The sequence below is a fragment of the Ambystoma mexicanum genome, chromosome 11 (genome assembly GCF_040938575.1).
Source record: "Ambystoma mexicanum isolate Mex_15411 chromosome 11, UKY_AmexF1_1, whole genome shotgun sequence".
NCBI lineage: Eukaryota > Metazoa > Chordata > Amphibia > Caudata > Ambystomatidae > Ambystoma > Ambystoma mexicanum.
This window is the reverse complement of record NC_090934.1, coordinates 1,268,886,771-1,268,904,190: the sequence shown is the minus strand read 5'-3', so window position 1 is coordinate 1,268,904,190 and position 17,420 is coordinate 1,268,886,771.

The window sequence follows — 17,420 nt, the reverse complement described above, 5'->3', positions numbered from 1 at the left end:
CCACTTCTAGAGTGGAGACCTTGGAGAAGCTAAAGCGGGAGGGGGGTAGGCAACGGGAGTTGGGGCATGGGGCGCGGGGTTGTGTTGGTAGGGTTGGTCTGTTTAGTTAAGGATTCTTTCTTGTTTTTAATTTTGGTTTGAAGGTTTGTGATTTTATTGTTTAGGGCATTTTGGACACTAGTGCACCATTGTTTGTCCTTCACACAGGTGTCGGGAATTAGCACTGGTGTTTCCAGTTCTTTTCTTTTGTGGGTGTGGTGTAGGCTATGGGTCTTGCCAGCTTGTGTTTAAGGTAATTTAAAATGTTTGTTAACACTATAAAGTTGGTTGGACTCTACAATACATAGGAACATTTTGGGGTTTGTGAGTATATAGATGTCCTGCTGTCGTTTGTTGTACTGTTTCACAGTAAAAGTACTACCTTGTATTTAAAATATAATTAATGTGAAGATTGCTTATAAACCTCACAGTTATGCGTTGTGCGGCATACTTTGCAGTTGGTTCTCCTGGCAGAACTGAGCGTGCAGCAGAATGTCATCAAAGACATGATAAACTCAGCAGGGATGCCATTTGCCTGCTTATCATGGAGCAGCTTCTGTAAAGACGGCTGAATGGATATCTTTACGGGACACCTTTGCAGCTGTGAAACAGTGTGTACCTTTGGCACATAGTTTTTGTTCTTACCATTTTATGGCTTTGGGTATAATTTCACAGGTTCCTTGATACACTTGCACATTTAGATTTACTCTTCGTGATTTTAACTTCTCTATGGTCTAGTTAATGCTTGCACCTTTTGGGCGGCCACAAACCTCTGAAATGTGGGGCAGAGGAGTGAAATGAGTGCTTGCTTTTGAAGATCATTTTAGGGTCACCTGTGGGAACTGTGGGCTTGACTTAAGCCTAGGCATGGGTTTAATATTGTAAAATGATGCATCATATTTAACCTTTACTTTTCTGAAGGGGAAAACCCTCATTTTTGCAATGGTTTAAAACATGCATGTCGCGTTTTTGAATATAAGTGATGGCCTAATACAGTGTGCATATTGAATAGAAGGAACTATGTGAAGATAATGTGAAGTGGCAAAATTGGCAGTTTTGCATATTAAAGAGCATTTTGGGAAGCTGAGAATGACCAAAGCGCTTTATATCTGTCATATATGTCTGTAGGAGTTGTATGACTGAATCACTAAATACCTAAAGCACGCTGGGTTTGGTACGCGTTTTTTTATTTTCTATTAAAAACTAGCAATAATGCTTTGTAAATATCAAGCATATATATAAATTTAGCTGTCAGAGTGGAATGGTGGCTAACAGCTCAAAATTACTGTTAGTGTTGTGTATCAACCAGACTCTCCCCTCGCAATCTGTCACCTTGTTGTAAATACATGTATTATGGTTTGCGGGGTGACTTCTCGCATTTTTAGGAGTTGGACACTACCACTACACAAAAACAACTTTTGGCACAGGCATTACTGATTGTCTCTGGGGAAATGCTGGGGTCAGAGGAGGTTCATAAAGGGCAGCTTCTGTTCAGTTTCCTTGCAACCAGGATTGAATTCTTCTGAATTCAGTGCTTTTTGAATATTCATGATTTATTTGCTGGCTGAATCAATCAATTAAACAAGATAGTTTCATTTCAAAATGTGCAAATGTGACAAAAACAAGTAACAAAACATAAATGATTAGCTATAGGAGAAGACTTACCTGTGCAAGAGTTGCTGGCATTTCTGCGGGGCCAGAGAGATGCGATGGGCAGCCTGACAGCAGCACGGCAGACGCTACAGACTGAGCAAATCTGATGTTTGGCTATAGCCCCCACGCCACTTCTACAAAACAGTATTTACAGTGTCCTGAACTGCTAAATTACTCAAGGTCATGAAGGCATCAGGGTCATTGCAGTTGAAATGGGTCCTGGGGCGGCCCTGAGCACCTGCCCCATATTGGCAGTCTTATGACAGAGAATCACACACCTTCAATTTGAGCATTACATGTATGCAGCGTGCACGTTGCAGGCTGCCATTTGTAGGTGCCCTCGGCCCTTTGCCCTCCCTCATTCAGTATCCAGAAAGGTTCTTATCATCTCATTGCCTTTTACTCTGCTTTCCCCCACATTAGCTCCCTACTGTCAAAGAACGATTAATACCTTTTCAGTGGACATTTAGTGTTCAAGGTCTCTGCTGGCTGCCCGCCCCGTGATAATCTGCAGCTATAGGCCACCTTGCCTCATTCGTTTGACATTCAAATTAAGGTTCCCAGTTTCATGGAGTTCATTTTTCAAAATGTTTGTCTGTATTTATCCATATTGTTTTTTAGTAAAGGTATCAGTATTTATTCACATTCATATTTGCTCTGTGAAAAAAATAAATTGCAATGACTGCTTTTCCTGATTTATTAAAATAAAAAATGTAACACTTTGACTGCAGCAATTTGAAGCTTATAGAGTTGGGGTTTTGTGTACCAAGCCAAGATCCATTTTCATCTTACAGACAAGCAGTTGCCTCTTCTGCTGACACGATGAACATCTCTATAGCCCTTTAAACAACATCAAAGGGAAATACATCACTTTTTTTGCCTCTCCATTGTGTTACTTTGCACAGCCTGTGGCCTGTAAGGCATAAATGACAACATGACAAGCTGATCAAGTCACACTCATTAACACTTTTTAAAATGTTTTTACAAATAAATACTTAGAGGAAACAGTGATTTCTGCTTGTATTTGTGTACACATTAATAGAAAGCAGTAAAAATCAGTAAAAATGGAAAACCAGGCAAGGGGGGCAAACATGTTGAAATGGACCCTCACCATCCCTGACACATCTTCCTCCACAATCTTCCCATGTTGAGACCTGCCCTCAATGGTCTGCTGCAGTATCTACTGAGGCGGAGGACCACTAGATCCTGTCCGCGATTCCCACACATCCTCCACAGCTCCACAGCAACCAGGAAGAGTGATGGTTGCAAGACTCTGTGAGTGCTGCATAGAAATGTGTTCAGGAGGGGGAGGGCAAAGGGTTCGGCCGCCGGAGAAGAGACCTGCCAATCCCAAGCATTTACTTATTAGCAGCTCCCGAGTACCTTGACAAAAAGACACTAAGTCCGCAGAACACAAATATGCAAAGGATGACTGAATTCATAGCAGCCGCACAAGTTCATGGCAATGGGTGGCCGCATCCCTTTGACACACACATGCCAACATTAGGGAGATGCTAGTCAAGTCCTGGATTGCCCCCATTATAAATGCAGGGCAAGTCCCAGAATGCAAAGTTAAAACCAGGACTGGACTAGCGTCTCACAAATGGAATGGATAATGTTGGCATGTATGCAAACATGCAGATAGGGCAGGAGGGATAGCTCAGGGGCAACGCGTTTGTCTTGGAAGCAAGACAACAGAGCACAACACAGGTTTGAATCCCAATCCTGCTCTTAGAGACCACTCCTGGTATTAGGCGCGTTATAAATGAACAATTATAAATATAGATCCAAGAGTCTCCCTAGCGCAATGACTATTCTCTTCCACTCTCTGGCTCTGCCAATCATGTATCATACGCCTCGTTACTGCACACCACCCATATGCCACAGAGGTACACCTGGAGCCCCTGCCAGGTGCAATTGCAACATTTTTGCAATTGCACCTTGCCTCTCAGCCCAGCCTTCAGCCCAGCCTTCCCTTGCTTATAGCAATGCACTGTCGCTGCCCCCCACCTGGGGTTTTTATACTATAACTCTAAACATATGTGCTTGGGCTCCTGCCCTGTGGTTGAGATCCATGAATACTCTCCTGTGAGCCACTATACATCCACACTTCTGCTCCACCTATTTGTAAATTTCATTTACTTTGGAGTTTTTTACATTGTAATTGTAATTGGTTATTCATAAAGCGCATAATACCCAGTGGTTTCTAACCGTGGACCCGGGGATCGAACCTGTGTTGTTCTGCATCATCTTGCTTACAAGGTGAGCAGTCTTGTTTCCAAGGCGAACGTGTTTCCCCTGAGCTACCAACAGGGAGCCTCTTCTGGGCACTAATGAAAGTGTGAGCAGGACGACGGAGTAAACAGGTAGGTGGAAAACTGTCTGGGGGAACATAGTAGATGAAGTGGTAAAGCGGGAGATGGGGAGGGAGAGCAACATTCAACGCAAGCCCAGGGCCTGAGATCCTTAAGGTGCAACTATGAGATGTTAGTTAAGTGCAAGAGTTGGATCTTCCTGTGTCCCTTCTATGGAGTTGAGAAATTTGCATGGGCCCATGGTTGGGACATAATTAAGTGTCCAGGAGGTTTAAATCTCAACCCGGCTATGTATAGCTGTGTTCTAATGAGATCCCATACTCAGAGATCGAGTGCCTGGGGGCAAGGGATACAGGCTGTTGTTTATCTGGAGGGAGGGGGCAATGTTTCAGGAGTAAGTGTTGGGGTCCTGGTGATGATGATCACTGGGCTCAGCTGGGGCCTGCCATTCAGGGAGGTCAGACCGGGTGCATCGAGGCAGGCCCGGTGGAGTTGTTCAGGATCCTCCCATGTAGCGGATTGCCTTCTGTGCATCTTGACTTTTGAGTGGGCTTTCTGGATTCCCCATGAAGTGAACTTCCAGGCGTGATGCCCCTCACTCCTTGTTGGATGTTAGAGAATCTGCTCAGGCTGCTACTGTCACCATCCAGCATGGTTGAGGCCCATGACCTCGGCACTGCATGTGTGCATTCCATAGGAAGCTTGATGCATGCTCAAAGCCAGACAACTAGAAGACTCAACCATGATATGGCTGTCGTAAGGTGAAAGCAGATGACCTACTTTGTGGCATGCTTTGCACTCTTTTGGGGCGTTTTGGCCCCACCCTCAAGAAATGACACTGTTGTACCACACAACAATTCCTAACACTTATTAGACGCCAGAACAGGGTCCGTTCTTCGTACTAAAGACAAACTCTCTGAAGTGGCAGTCTCATGTTGGATTATTCCAAAGCCCAACTCCTTAAGAGGGTCTGGTCATGAGATCAGAAAGGACCCTCAAACAGGGTCCCGGTTGTATATATATAATTCAATGCTTTCAGAGGATGCAACTGTCAGTAAATAGAGAAGCCTGCATGTTGGCAGGTTGTGCAGCAACACCCGCCATCCCTCTAGGCATGTTGGTGCATGTAGGGAAGGATACAGCATCGGCCGTGATAAATACACTACGAGCCCCATGAGTACGCACGGGCGGTGAAGTCATCCCACATATGCGCTGTGTTCCCCTACAGCGTGTGCATAGTACCCCAGGAATCAAGAGACCCAGAAAAAGATTTCAACTCCAAGTGCTGATGTTGTTTCACAAAGTCGCCAATTGGCGCGGGACGCGTTCCTGGATCTCGTGATATCCAGTTGAATCCTGTTCAACATCTATCTTTCCTGTTTTGAGCTTGGCGTGGTTTTATCGAACGGAGATTGGATTCCCCTTAGCGTACAGTGACAGGGTATACAGATTGACCTCTTTAAATACTGGATCGGAGTAACGGATGACCCCTAATGGCTTTTTGGTTCTCTATAACTGTATTTGGCAAATTTGCAAAAAAGCATAAAAACTCAGTCAAAGTGCAACATATACAGGGGTTGCACCACTTAATTTAAAATCGAAGATACATTCCAATGCCGAGCAATAATCGCTGATGTCACAATACACTAACAATAATAGTGCCTAACAAACCATCATAAAAAGTGCGCAACAATTTAAAATGTGTTCACAATTTCAATTGGTATAAAAAAAGTAAGTATAAAAGTCCTACAAAAAGAAAAGCATCATTGGTAGCCACACTTTGACCGTCTGAGCCATGCCCTTAATAAAAACGTCAATACAAAATACAAGGCATTTAAATCTTACAGAGGTCCAAAGCAGGCCCTTTATTTCTGATATTGTTCAACCTAAACAGAGGAAATAAATAGCAAGATTTAAGATCATGATACCCCATACATATCAGCACAAAATGGAGACCAGTCTCCTCACTCGCCGGGCACATCGCTTCATTAGATGATTTCCATTTACTCGTAAAGGAAGCCACCTTCAGGGTATTCGTGCACAGCTGGATATAGAGGGCACGCGCATACCCGGGAATAGTTACGTCCAGGTATTCTTCAAAGACTGGGGCTTGCTTGCTATGTATACACAAGTGCCCAGTGCTCAAAGTCATACAGTCCTGCTTGATGGGCTGCAGTGTCGACTTTGAGGATACATTCTTTACCAATTGTTTGACCTTTGTATCCATGCTCACTGGACAATTCCACACAGTTGCCAAATCCAACCTGGCGAGTTCCGAAAACACAAACTTAAACCACGCAAGTGTTTGTGACCCGCTCAGGCTAAAAAAGTGTTTAAGGGCTGCTCTCTAATGCGATAGATCTGGGTTTGTCCAGATTCAAATCCAATATGGAATTGTTTTTCTAAGTAGCGTCTCGGCTATGGGGTGAAAGTTGCCCTCCCAGCAAAGGCTAGCTATTGGGGCACCCCGGGGTTGCATAAGCAAGACGATCAAGAAGACGTTCTCAGAAACGCTCAGTGAGTGGCCTTCAGATGTGCCCATAGTTCTGCCCCATACGAGGCAGCAGTAGAAGCCTGTGCCTTGTAAAGTTGTAGGACCAGAGAGATGGCTGTTCTGCCATGGGTGTTAAAAGGTATCCCGTCGCTGTACTTGCCAATGACCACTGTTGATTTTAAGAGTTGCTTAGACCAGAGGAGGTCCTCTGAGAATCTGATGCCCAGATAATCATATGTTGACACCTGTTCTAGGATATTACCATGGACTTTGCCCCTCATAGTCATACTCTTAGCAGAATTATGCCTAAATAACGTTAAGTTTGGTCTTATCTGTGTTAAGCAACAAATGTAACTCTTTGCACTTTCTAAGAAAAATATCTAGATTTTGCCCTAGACCCATGGGTGATGTAGACAAGATCAGTGCATCATCAACAAAAAAGAAGGTGGGATATTTGTCAGGGCCTAGCTTGGGGGGATCGAGGCAGGATGATATTAGGTCTTCAAATAATTAATTGATGTAAATGCAGAAGAGCAGGGGGGCCAGCACACAACCCGGTCGTACCCCCCTATCAACTGCCAGAGATTCTGTTAACTCAGTCCCCATTTTACCACTGCCTTGTTTCTATCACAGAGAGACTGAATGTTACTCAGAAGATACCCAGGAATACCCTTCTTCTTTCACACCTTCCTTAGAAGGCCTTGTGGAACACTATCAAAGGCCATGCAGAGATCAACGAAAATGACATACACCCAGACCCGGATGAGTTCTATATGTTTAGCCAACATCAAACCCAGCCTAAATCCCTGGTCAATTGTGCCAATACCCTGCCGGAGGCCAGCCTGTAGATGGTTAATGGCCCCAGTCTCATCGGTCCATACCTGCAGGCAGCTGAGTAAAACATTGACGTATATGTATATGCTCTCCCTCTTTTGTCCGCTCTCCCGGCAGCAGTATCTCAGGAGGTGCTGCCTTTCCCCTGCTCTTGGCCACAACCTGTTGTCATTACTCTCATCCCCCAGCCACCCGTTTCTCTTGGTTCTCTGCCACTCCCTGGGGCTCCCTCGACTCTGTAGCTCCCCTGACTTTCATACTTACTTCAGAACCACGTACCAAGGTTCAAGTTTCTTCACATGTCATCTCAGATTCCGGATTGGAAACAATGTCAGAAACAACACAACAGGGTTTTTTTTCCATCTCTCAGGATTTTCCCCTGTTCGGCTGCCTCGGAGAGGGGGCCGCTAGCCCGCCAACTCACAAGGAAGACATAGTGGCTTCCCTCTGAGGTAGGCCTTATCTTTTCAGGAAGAAAGAGGCTACTAGAAGAAAGAAAGGGAGGAACAAGGAATCTACTTCCAGCCTTGAAGATTCAGATGAGGAAAGGGAGATCTTGTCTGAGCTCAGTGACGAAGCCAGCGTTGACACTAATACATCGGCTGCAGCGCCTTTAAAACGTGGCTGCCAGGGTGGCCACTTCCACCCCATAAGGATTTCACATTAGTCCTGTACTTTGCACCCTGCACTGGCTTCTGGTGGCTAAAAGGATATAATTCAAGTGCTTGTATTTGGTGCATAAAGCATTTACCATCAGGGTGCCAATTATCTACAAGATACATTCAGCCCTATGTTCCTGACCAGGCACCCCATTCTTTAAACGCATATTTGGTTGTCATCCCCAAATTTGGCCTTTTGAGGACTAGGGGATGAGCCTTCTGAGTTTCAGCAGCCAAACTGTGGAATGATCTGCCCATCGTCCTTCGGCGGGTAGAGAACATTTTCATTTTCATTGTCTCTTAAAAACGTGTTTATTCTAGAATATAATATAGTTCATTTCTGCTGTGTTCCTTCTCGCGCCATGATGCCCATGGGTGAACGTGTGCTCTATACATTTTGTGAACATAACATCAATGCCCTCTTCCCCCCCTGATATTGATTCATTTTAACCAAGCTCAACACTGCCTCTCTGCCGGCACCATTCCAAACCTGAGGTAGGACCGGCTTCACTAGATGCATACTTAGTGAGATTCTTGAGCCACCAGAGGGTGAGTGTGGGATTCTATAGACAGCAACCCGTCCACCAACCAACGAGTGACCAGAGAAAGGCGAAGAGCATCATCATTACCTGATGACATTTTGATTCTCTCACAACCCAGGATGTCTTCTCGAATTATCGATCTGCATCCGCTAACATGGCAAAGCCAACGAATAGTCTTGTTGATTAAGGCTTCCTTGTTTTCAAAGTGTCCAGGCGGGAGTCTTGGTGCATTGATCATATAAACAGTGTTCGGAGAACCAGGCCCAAACCCAGGCATCTTCCCTTCGCAATTACCTCCCCTGTTGTAAAAGGAGACAGGCCTAGAGGTTCCGGGATCGTACCCAGCATACTCACCATAACCACTGTATTTTGCAGGGCCCTAGGACTTTGTCAGCGGGTTCATGCAAGAAAACATTCCTATAGGTTCTCATGAAGACCCAAAGTCACCCTGGGGCAATCTGGTGCTTTGAATATGGACAGGCTGGGGTTTAATCAGGCGATATCCGTTTCCATCCCCTGCCCTACAAGCCTATCCGTTTCTTGGGGTCCAGTTTAGTCTGTCATCACTAGGCTTTTGTGTTTCAGATGGTTCTGGCACAAAGACCCCTCTGTCCTTCCTCTTTCTTGTCCTCCATCTCTGCTACAGGAGCTTTCTGGGCCAACCCAAAAGGTATCCTCTTTGGTACTATAGTGGGAGGTTTGGTGCATTGTGCACTCTCTTCGAATACTGGATCGGAGTAACGGATGACCCCTAATGGATTTCTTTGTTTTGGCTTGAACTTCTTGAATCCTATGGATTTTCGTGTGCAACCACCTGGATCTGTGTCCAACAGCATTCTTTCTACCTATTGGTGCAGGACACACATATCAACTTGTTCGACCAGCAGCTCTAAAATATCTCGCATCTGTTACTTGACGCATAACCAACCTCCTGTGTCTGATCAGAAAATTGCATCATCGGCTCATGTCTGGTGCAGACTGATATTGGGACTTGTTGAGCCTGGGCTAATCGATCTTCTTCGGGCAGTTGTTTGGTCTCTGGACTTTAACCAACCCTCCGACAAGGAGCTACAACCTTCCAAACACATCCTTAATTCAGGTGGGTGTTTGACTTCTTATACCAGTACACTGAGGCTTAGGCTTCCTAGTGCATTTAACCATGCTGTGTTTATTTGTTGTTCCCTTGCAGCCAGGGAGCGAGCTTAGCTGGCATTCCTCCTGTCTTTTCACCCGACGGCGCGCCCCTGCTTGGGGCTGAACCCTTACTATCCCCGCTGGGGGGGCGATGTGGAAGGGCTTCGGGAGGGATCTGGAGGGAAGACCTGCTGTCCTCCTGGATAGATGTAGGGTGAGAATCAGCCAAGTGTTTGCTCACCTTCTCAGTAATGCCACTTAATTAAAATCCGAGTCTTCTTCAAACACTTGGCGGATGTTAAGGGACAAAATAGTATAACTAAACACAAGGGGACAAAATACCACCAAGCATGACGATGTAGTACTCGCAGCCACTCAGGTGGAGAGACTATGGCCCTCATTACGACCCTGGCGGAGTGGGTTACCGCCAGCGGTAATCGTGGCGGACCCGTCCGCCCTACTACGAGTTCCCGTAGCGCCATGGAGCCTTTCTCCGCCTGGTTTTACCGGGCGGAGAAATCCATGGCGCTAAGGGACCTCGTTGTTAATTACGCCACCGTACTTTACGGTGGCGTAATTAACGCCTTCCCCACTCCCATTATACCCTATGGGGCAAGAATGGGAATGGGGAAGGGCAAAATGGGGATTGGGGATTTACCGCTCCGCCAAGGTCGGCATGGGGTGGAAAATCCGCCAACCCCCATGGCGCTATCGGCAGCTTTCCGCCGTGCTCCGCGGTGCATTTAGCACCGCGAATTCCGCCAGGGTAGTAATGAGGGCCTATGTAAGGTTAGCACTGGTCAAAGACCAAATGATTGGCAAAAGGGGTAATAATGACCAAGATAAGAATATTAAAGGAAACCACTAATCACATTTGGACTAGCAAGGTGATATGATAGTTGTGGCCCTATCTAACACAATCATAAAAAAGGGTGAAGGGTTTGCCTCCACACGTATCATGTACCATATTAAGCTGCTAGTTTATAATTAATGCAATTTGGGCATCTCTTGTCTCTCTCTTCCCACCAATAAACCCCATTCCAACCCGACTTTTCTGTCTTGGTCCTAATGATTTGTTTGACACATTATATGCTTGGATGATTTGATGATGAATTTTGATTTAATGACTATTATCATAATATTTGTATTGGAAACAAACTGTAATGTGGGAATGGTTAATCATCACCATTCAATGTTCATGATAATATATGAAAATGATGTGGGTATGACAACTTATAATATCCCTTTCCTCAAAGTACATGTGTATTTATATTAAAGTAGCCCTTACTTGAAAAGGGCTCGATGTGGTCGAAACATGTGTCAACATAGGAGCAAACCCTAAAGTAGATTCCAACTATTTTAAAACAACAATGAGCGAGGAAGGGGGGGAAAGGGGCAGTGAAAAATTAGGAAACAAGTATTTGAAGAGAGTAAATGAGTGCATTGCAAATGGTGATGTTTGCAAATGTACAGACAGGGAGAGAGGGTGCAATGAAGTGTAGTTGCCAACATGATCCATGCTATTCTGTAGGTGCTTACCAAGTCCTGGTTTGTTCTTTGCATTCTGGAAGTTGTAGTTCCACATTTCCCATGATAAACCCCCCACTACAGAATGTAAAGGAAAAAAACAGGACTGGATAAGCACCTACAGATTGGAATGGGTCATGTTGGCAACTACGGGTGACATGAACAAGAGAGGGACAATAATTACTCAAGTAAAGGTTTCTATATAGTGCTTAAAGTCAATGGCCCAGGGTTTGTGGAATGGGGAATTACCGGGCCATTCCGACCTTGGAGGGCCCGGTAATTCCCTTTCCCGGGACCCAGACACGGTACATCCCCATTCCCATTTGAGCCCCCATAGGGCTCAATGGGAATGGGGAGGATAATAGCGGGTCCCGCTAAGGACGTCTGGTTTTAGCGGGACCAGCGAACAGACCTCGTAATGAGGCGGTAGAGGGTTAACGGTGCTGGCAGCTCTACCGGTGCCGTTAACCCTCTACCGCCTGGGTCGTAATGAAGCCCAATGTACACAAATCCATATGTCCACAGCAGTGGTCAGTAGATGAAAATGGTTTTACAGGATCCAGTTGCTAACATATAGGTGCTTATTTAACACTCAAGTAATTTTATAAACATACCAGATTACTTGAGATGATTTTTGAATTACATCAGGTTATTTCATATGTCTGAATTGCTTTACAATACCTCACCTAATGTGCATCACTTGAGCTCACTTTGGATTCCATTGGGTTGCTTCAGATAGCACTGTATTAGTTAGTTATGTTACATAACTTATTCTACTGCATCATCTGTGCTCAAGTCTGTAATTATGAAGTCACATGTCTGTACATGAGTACAAGGGAGAACATGGCACAGCCTATTCGTTAACATCCAAACCTTAACAAAGATGAGAACAATCATACTTTACAGATGAAACAGATCAACTTTGAGTGCTCATAGATTCACCTCACATGAGTACCAACTTTGTACTTTCATTCAAGTCTGTGTGTTAGCCGGCTATATTGCTTATAAAACAAGTCCCTTAAAGACACGCCTGGTCAAGAAGTTTGTATTCATTGTATTGCCTTTCATACGAGTAGTTTTGTTTGAAATCACTTTAGCTTGATGCAGATTAAGAAAACGAGATGGCTTAATAGCTGCCATTAACTCATACTTTCCAGGCAGCTTGTTTTCCATGAAAGATAGCTGTCATGAAATACTCTCTCATGGCAGGAACTTTGATAACACAGCAAAAAACAGCTACTGGTTATTTACATCAACTACAAGCCTAAACTTACAGCAAAAAACAAATACCCGCGAACAAAGTCAAACTGGCCAAAATGTATGGGAAACGGATTCATATTAAAATCCTATTGGATTATATACAGATGCTCTTAATAGAGGCTTCTATAATAACATACATTAGGATGTTCTCTTGCTTTGTTGGCAATTTCCAGTGTGTTCTGGCTTTGGCGATTGAAAAATTAGTTCCTGTGATTAAACCTCTTTTTTTCACATCAGTGTACGAGAGAGAGTCAGTGAGACAGAGAAGGCTATATTGTTGAAATATCTGACACAATGCTGCAGTACGACTTCCCTCCTGAATGAAAACAGAGCAGATGGCAGGATCAAAAGAAAAGGTGGTTAAACAAGTTGCAATGGCATTTAGGACAACATTTCGCGGTTACTAAGTGTTCCATCAGCCAGGCATTATCATTGACAGACACCCTTGGTGAAAAAAGTCCACCCTCGGAAGACTTGCGTAACCCAGTAACATAGTTCAGTGCTTTAATAGGCCTGTTATGCATATCTGTGTGTAAACTGGAAGCCTCTGGTGCAAAGCTCATCAACTCGACTCATCACCCCTTCTCAGGATGTTGTTTGAGGATTGGGCGGTAACCCCCGGCGCGATGGCCATGCAAGGATTAGGTAATCTCCTGTTGGTGGTATCAGAGGCGGCAAACCCAGTACAATGGCCATGCAAGGATTAGGTAATTTCCTGTTGGTTGTATCAGAGGTGGTAACCCTCGGCGCGATGGCCATGCAAGGATTAGGTAATCTCCTGTTGGTTGTATCAGAGGTGGTAACCCCCGGCGCGATGGCCATGCAAGGATTAGGTAATCTCCTGTTGGTGGTATCAGAGGCGGCAACCGCGGCGCGATGGCCATGCAAGGATTAGGTAATCTCCTGTTGGTGGTATCAGAGGCGGCAACCCCAGTGCAATGGCCATGCAAGGATTAGGTAATCTTCTGTTGGTGGTATCAGAGGCGGCAACCGCAACGCGATGGACATGCAAGGATTAGGTGATCTCCTGTTGGTGGTATCAGAGGCGGCAACCCCAGTGCAATGGCCATGCAAGGATTAGGTAATCTCCTGTTGGTGGTATCAGAGGCGGCAACCGCAACGCGATGGACATGCAAGGATTAGGTAATCTCCTGTTGGTGGTATCAGAGGCGACAACCCCGGAGCGATGGCCATGCAAGGATTAGGTAATCTCATGTTGGTTGTATCAGAGGTGGCAAACCCCGGCGCGATGTCCATGCAAGGATTAGGTAATCTCCTGTTGGTGGTATCAGAGGTGGCAACCCCAGTGCAATGGCCATGCAAGGATTAGGTAATCTCCTGTTGGTGGTATCAGAGGATTGGAGCGTGTACAATGGTAGGTGCCTGGAGGATGAAGGGACATCTAGGAATGGGGGCATGTACAGCTAGTCCAAGAGGATGAAGGTCTGAGGGCAGAGGCATTGCTACGGTGGGCTGAGGGGGTTATAGCCCTGGGTCTTTTGGTTGTAGCCCTGAATAGAAGCTCAGAGGTTACAACCAAAAGGCTAGCTATCCCCAGAGTCCCGACAGTCCCGACATTAGCTTAGCCCCAGATCTTTTACAAACCTAGCAACACCCCTGTCTGAGGGTATCTGAGGCTATGGGTTCTTAGGATTGGGCCATATGAGTATCCCATGATTAGTGGCGAGCAGAGATGTGAATGAGAGCATGAGGGTCATGGAGGGTGAGGATCATGCATGATTGGAAAGCATGTCACATTTTGATGCATTGTTTCTCTTATATTTGAAAATAAGAATGACCTCATATAGCCCTGACCCCCAACTCCCCACTATTTGTAAACACAAGGGAGATTTCTCAGTATAAACAGTTACCTGTTGGTGGCGCCACTGGGTCAGTGAAAACAAAATCGTGGGCCCACCATATTGGCTAGCACCGGCCCACACAACGACCGTACATGCTCTGCACATTGATACAAGATCAACCAGCAGTCCACAATCCCTTGACCTGGTATGTAAAACTAAAAAGCCTCTGACTTGTTGTGAAAGATGCATCTAATGGGCAAAAGGAAGTTGAAATAGCTATTTGGCCTCCTGGGCTCAAAGTAATGGGGGTGGGGGCAGCAGCACAATGGTTTTAATAGCCCCACTCACTACAAGCTTTCAAAACTGCCATCCAAGCGGAACCAGATTCGAATTTTCGGGGCTGGATGGCAGTTTTGAAAGCTAGTAGTGAGTGGGGCTATTAATACCATTGTGCTGCTGCCCCCACCCCCATTACTTTGAGCCCAGGAGGCCGAATAGCTATTTCAACTTCCTTTAGCCCATTAGATGCATCTTTCACAACAAGTCAGAGGCTATTTAGTTTTGCAAAGAGGCTAATCATTGATGGTGAGGGCCATTTAAAAGCTGAGTCCAGCCGCTAAGCCTTCAGATTCATCATAGGGCAGTGGTCTTCAAACCTTTTTATGCCAACCCCCACCACCACCTCCCCACCCCCTTAAACATTTTTACAGGTGACCCCACCACCCGCCTATCCCTGGTCATGGGGATAGCTGGCATGTGGAAAGGGAAGCACATGGTATGTCGAGCAACCCCTTACTTGACAAGGGTTGGCTGTGGGTGACAGCATGCCAAGATGCCATGTTCACCCACTCTAATGCATATCACTAAACCTATTTAGCCTTGAAGCAGAGGCCAACTTTGCATGCTTTTGAGGGGTGTCCTACTGAGGACAAGATGACATTTGGTTTGCTAGGAAGGTGAAAATGCGTACCAAGGAGGACAATACCACGAGAACTGAATAGTATGCTTCTGCGGTAGGAGGATTTAAGAGGGGTCAAAGCCAATGCATTAAACCAATTGTCTCTGAGGGGGCGCTCAAGAGCCTGAGAAAGATGGGCGCCGGGTAATTAAGCTCTGAACGAAAGCAAGCGAATTTGAATACAAAATATTGCATAACCTGCACTGATCGGAGAGTCGCGACAACCCACACCACTCCCATGGCATGGTGCACATGAAAATCCAAAAAACGTCAACGGGCACAGACGGACCAGAGGAGGAAAACGATGCATCATATCAGGAGGCCAAACGTCCTACTAGCCCGCAACATGTTGCCCGACATACACGCTACATCCAGACGTAATGTCGCATGAAAACGGGAACCTCGAGCCATGCTGACAGCCCATTCCTGCCACAGCCCGCCCACCAAAGAACTCCGGAGGCTCGCCACAGGCAAACTAGCACAAGTCTGCCTGCATACATTACTGTGCTGTCCCCAACCTGGACAACTACCCTACATGACCAGGGTGCAGGCATATATGAAAGGCATATCCAAGGAGACGGCCAACTCTATCACCTGCAACGCATCCGATCTGGAGGTAGCGGGAGCAGGGGGGAGGACAAACTTGGCGCATGCCACCATTAAGACCTAAGGTTCACTACGCACCCCAACACTCGGACCTGGGCCTGAACTGAGCCCATAGAACGAACTACCAAACTCCACCTTGTTAACGGCAAAGCCCCTATAAGCGGCAACCTAACCCACCTCCCCAATACTGTGCCCAATCACAACCACACAACAGGAGGGCTCTGGCCAAGCACCGGAGACAAAGAAAAAGGATATGTGTCCGATCCAGACCCACAGCGGGCTCTCCCACATCATGACCTACACAGCCACATAGCTAACATCTAATCATCCCAAGCAGCCAGGCACCCCACAGGGACTGATCAGTCAGCGGAAGAGCACGCAGGATGGACATACTCTCCAGCTCGTTATCCTGGGAATAAAAGGGACTTCAAAAGTGCAATCCACCTGAGCTCATAGCACACCTGGCTATTCATCAGTACCCCATCAGCGGAGCATGGCAAACACCACGCCGGTGGGCAATACTAACATTTACTGGGAAACAGATGCAAACCAAACAGAAGCATCACTGAACCGCTCAACACGGCAACAGCACAAAATTAATCCGGGATATTATGCTGTGGCTGGGTCGGTCTAGCCGCACACTGCCCACACAGGGGGAAAAGAGGGGTATCCATCCTGATTCATAAACGCATCCCATTCCGTACTCTCCACACGATCACAGATACAGAGGGTAGATATGTCCTTCTACATGGACATATACAATGCCGACCAATAACCCTCCTAAACATATATGCACCCACGACAGACACTCCATCCTTCTTCACACACGTATTTGCAAAATGTGCACACCTGCTAGGAAACCTCTCCATTATTGGAGGGGACTGGAACACAATGCTTAACCCTACCATGGATAGACAGGGCACACCTCAGACACAGCAAACGCCCTCACGCAAGCACACCTCATTACAAACCCTGATGTCCAATCTTGGACTCGCAGATGTATGGCGTACCCTGCACCCACACCGCCACGACTGCACTTTCTATTCAAACTGCCATGGATCCTACTCCAGACTTGACTACTGGCTAACCCCCAGGTTTGTTTTCCCATCAGTACGACAATGCACAATTCTACCCATGATAGTGTCCGATTCCCCACCAGTACTCCTCCACATCCAACTTCGGGAGCACCGCAAAAAAGACTAGATTGGCAACAGAATCTAAGGGCATTGAACTACCCGGATTTCATTGAACACCTAGAGGTGGACACAGACATATTCTGGCAGTCCAACCTGACTCTGGAATATCCCGCCAACAACTGCTGGGATGCTTTCAAGGCTTTTCTTCAGGGATAGTGCATTTCCAGATGGTCCCACAAACTAAAGAAGTGGCGGGAGTGGGAAACACAGATAAGCAAAGACATAACATGAAACAAGACAATACATAAACACACACGCAACCCCAAAACACTTACACAACTTGTCAAGTTCGGGGAGGAACTCAACCATATTTCAACTCAACGGGTTCAAAAATTGTTCTCCAGCTGGTCACAGGCCTATTACCAAGACGGAAACCACCCTCTCCATATGATGGCACTCGC